General features: G+C 33.6%; 1 pseudogene; it reads right to left on the reverse strand.

Annotated features, from left to right (window-relative positions):
* Positions 1 to 4040: 4040 nt before the first annotated feature.
* LOC116148740 (U2 spliceosomal RNA) lies at positions 4041 to 4134 on the reverse strand (annotated as a pseudogene).
* Positions 4135 to 4515: the final 381 nt, after the last annotated feature.

Raw genomic sequence — 4515 nt, forward strand, 5'->3', positions numbered from 1 at the left:
GGGATCTCTCAAAATGTTTACAAGATTAAAGTTTTATTATGTTTATTGTTGCCATTGCTTTTATTGCCTCTGAATTAAGAGACATTGCTTTTATTTTAATTTTCAAATCCTCTTAATTCAAGTTGAGTGTACTGATCTTAATTCAAGTGAGTGTACTTTTACAGATGTGTTAAAATTGCTTTAATAAATGTATCAACTTTATATATATATTATTATTATTCTCATGAACAAATTAAAGTTTTCACTGGGTTTGTTATACTAATTGTCATATTATTACTAATTTTAGAACTTATAGATTTTGATGAAATTCAAAACTACTTCACTTGGTTACTCTTTGTCTTATTTCCAGTGTTGAGAATAATTCAAAGTCCTCTTAATACACAAACTGAATTCCAACTTATAAAAATTTCCTTCTTGTTAGAATATCCAATGCTCTTAGGCTTATAAAAATGCCTTTTTAAAATCATGCTTTGCTCTTTGTAAACTTGTATATATATTTCAACAAACTATTACCAATCTGTATAACTTGGTGCTGCCTTTTCTCAGTCTTCAAATCTTCAGTGAAAAGTTTAAGAAATATACTTGATTGCTTAGTGAACTAGGGGAAGTGATGTTTTAAAAATAAGATTATGTTTTAAGAGTTTGGAATTTAACTGTCATTGGTAAATGTTTGCTAAAGTTCTTTTTAAAATGAACTCTAGGTGAGGAAGATCAGCCAGTGACTTCTTCACATGTCAGGCAGAAATAGGAAACAATGAGCCATGATAATCCGGTGTCTTCTGGAAACCAAAGATCTTTGTTTAAATGGAAAGTTGGATAAACCCAAGTAAGAAAACAAAGGCACCATTAAGAATGGTGAAGTCTGGAAGGAGTGTGAAATGACACCCTCCTCTGCTACTTACTGTCCCCTCAGTTCTCTTTTTAATCAGGCCACCAGAGGAGGCAAGACAGGTGCCACAGATGACAGAAGTCGCCATTCCCAGGGGCTTAGGAGGAACATTCAGGTGTGCCCCACCTCTGAAAACTGTAATTGGTCAAGTGTTTGCTTCAGTAGCCCAGAAGCACAGGATCTGAAATAGGTGAAACGTAGTAATATATGACACGCAAGTCCGTGAGTTTTGCAGGATGGTAGATCCAAATGGCAGCAAAGTCTCTTCTGCTTTGGCTTCAAAGGAATGAAAACAGAAATGGCGATGAAATACCTGTAAAGAGTTAGGTGGCTTGGAAAGCCCCTGTAACCGTCCCTGTCCCCAAGCCTCCTGACCACCCCACATCATTATCACCACTAGCACTACCACCTGATCTCAAGATTCTGAATTGCAAATTGATGTTTGACCATTCTCGTGGACAGTTCATTCACTGTTTGAGATTATGTGATAGAAGTATTCTGAAGTAACTTAGTGTACGGGGTGCTTGATTTAAACTGGCCGCTCACTGAAATAATCAAGTGGTTTGGGAGGGGGAAGGAATTGTCCTAGTCAGGATCTAGACACTATTTCTACTCAGTCTGAATCTACATTAATTTTGCTTTCTAAAAGGGAAAGAACATTCTCCTTTATGTGACTCCTGAATGAACTTCTTTTACTATTGAGGATCTAAACTTCCACACCAGCAAGCCAGTGTGGAAATTCCCCAAAGGAACGGTTCCTCTTTTGCTTTTTAAATGAACTGACCATATTTATTTTACCAAGAAATCCTTAGGATTTTAATTTTTCTTTTTTTCTCCACACATACTACTTTTTGTTGTATTCAAGAGACCCATATTCCAAGAGATGTTAATTTAATTAATTAGATGGTAGAAATATGCAGCTGTTTTAAAGCTCCATATAAATGTCATGACAGGATAGTGTCACGACAGATTTTAAACACTAAGTTGGGGAACATTAAGTCTCATGAAGAATGATTTTCTTCTGTAGCTATCTCTGCCATGCTCATACACCCACTGCACATATCTGATCCTGGCAACACCCCAGGAAATTCAGGTCCCAGGTCCTGTCACCACTGAACACCATAGCTTGCAGATGTGATAGTCCCATTTGTATAATGGCAATTGTTCCATGCTGGAGCAATGAGGTCCCCCACAACCTATGGCCTCAGGGTGACCTGAGTGTGAATATCATTTTGTGGGAAGAAAGGGAGATTGGAGATAGTTTATCATGACTTGATATTTATCCCCTTTATATTTCACCAGAAGGTTGGAAGTTCCAAAACTGATCATGGTCATAGACAGTATCTTTGGCTAAATCACAGACTGGGAGGCATTTTGTGAGGAACTTCTGGGTTGGTTTGTTCAACAAACTTAGCATGTCTTTTTTTTTTTTTCATTTTTTGGTTTTATTAGTTAGGATTATTACAGTTTGACTGCACACATACAATATATTGCATGTAAATACATACATACAATGTAATGCACATATTTAAAAAATTTACATATAGGTACAGTTCGTTGTTTCTAAGAACGTTTAGAGCCTTAGCTTTTTAAACTTACATAGTTATCAAAGGAATAAAGCCAATCACAAAATAAGAATTAATTCAAAAAGATACATATACCCCACTGTTAACAGCAACATTCTTTATAATTGCCAAGATATGGAAGCATCCTAAGTGCACATCAATAGATGAACAGACGAAGATGCAGCCTATATAAGTAATGGAGTACAATTCACCCGTAAGACTTCTTGATCCATCTGCAGTAATGACTCCTTGTTCATTTCCAATATTCACCATTACTTTTATATTTACCCTTTTCTTTATTCTTGATCACGCTTATTAAATATTTGTCTAGTTAATTAGAGCTTTTAAAGAACCTAACTTTGCTCTTATTTGTTTTCTACTTGATTGATTTGTTTTCGATTTGTACCACTCATTTTTTAAAAACTGAAGTATAGTCAGTTTATAACGTGTTAGTTGCTGGTGTACAGCATAATGTGTATGTATGACTGAAACATGATACTTGATTGATTTTTACTCTTATTTTTAGTATTGCCTTCTTTCTACTTCTTTTGGATTTCTTTTTCTAACTTTCCTCTAAATTCTTGAAACAGGTGTTTTTCAGACCTTTTTTTCTTTTTAATACTTTCCTTGGCATTAAAGACTTTGAATTTTCTTCTGAACCCTGCATTAGTTGAATTCCACAAATGTTAATGTGATTATTTCCTTTATGGTTCAGTTTGAAATACATACTAATATATATTAATTTCTATTATGATCTCTCTGATGCATGTGTTATTTAGAAATGCCTATCTTAATTTTCAAACATAGAATTTTTAAATTATTTATCTTTTAGTTACTGATTGATATCTTGATGATATTGAGGTCAGAGAACATACACGGCATGATGTCAAGCTTTGAGGTTTTTTGGGATGTGCTTTGTTAGCTAGTGTGTTATCAGTATATGCAAATTTGCCCTGTGTACTTGAAAAACAGGTGTATTCTGCATTTGTTGGATATAGTGTTCTATATATATCAAACATGTTACATATTGTACATATTTTCAATATATTTGCTAATTTTCTGTCTACTTATTTTATCAATTATTGACAAATAAGTTAAAGTTTATCTGTGATTTTGAATTTGAATTGTGAATTTGTCTTTTTTCTTCTTATAGTTCTGTCCTTGCCTTAAATGCTTTGAGGCTCTTTTATGCTATATGGGAAATTTAAAATCATTACATCATCTGAGTGGATTCTTCTTTTATCATTGTTAAGTGATGCTGTTTATCTCTACTAAGGTTTTCTGCCTTAAATTCTATTTTGTCAGCAATTTATATAATTATACATGTTTCCTTTTCCTGTATTTGTATCATATCTTTTTCCATTATTTATTTTCAAGTTTTCTGTATCCTTAGGTTTTTTTTTTTAAATGGCTTTATTGAGCAGTAATTCACATGCCATATAGTTATTCTAATTAAAAATGTACAATTTGATGATTTTTAGTATGTTCACAAATATATGCAACCATCAGCACTGTTGATTTTAAAACATTTTCATCACCCCAAGAAGAAAACCTGTACTGTTCAGCTATCACCCTCCTATCCCCTCATTATCTTCCTCTCTACCAATAAGCAATTACTAATCTACTTTCTGATAAGAACAGATAACACACTTGATCTTAGCCAAAAGGCCAAGAGGCGATATCACTAATCTACTTACTGTCTCTACGGATTTCCCTTTTGTGGATTTTCATATGAATGGAATCATACAATGTATGGAATTTTGTGACTAGCTTCTTTGACTTAGCATGTTTACAAGGTTCATCCAACCTGTAAATGTATCAGTAAGTCATTTATTTTATGGTAGAATAATATTCCATTGCATGGATTGTTTATCCATTCATAACTCGATTGACATTTGGGTTATTTCCACCTTTTGGCTATTAAGAATAAAGCTGCTATAAACATTTGTGTACAAGTTTCAGTACGGGCAAACGTTTTCATTCTCTAGGGTATAAACCAAGGAGTAAAACTGCTGGGTTTAATCATTTGAGAAACTTTCAGACTATTTTCCAAAGAATCTG

The sequence above is a fragment of the Camelus dromedarius genome, chromosome 21 (assembly GCF_036321535.1).
Source record: "Camelus dromedarius isolate mCamDro1 chromosome 21, mCamDro1.pat, whole genome shotgun sequence".
In the NCBI taxonomy this organism is placed as follows: domain Eukaryota; kingdom Metazoa; phylum Chordata; class Mammalia; order Artiodactyla; family Camelidae; genus Camelus; species Camelus dromedarius.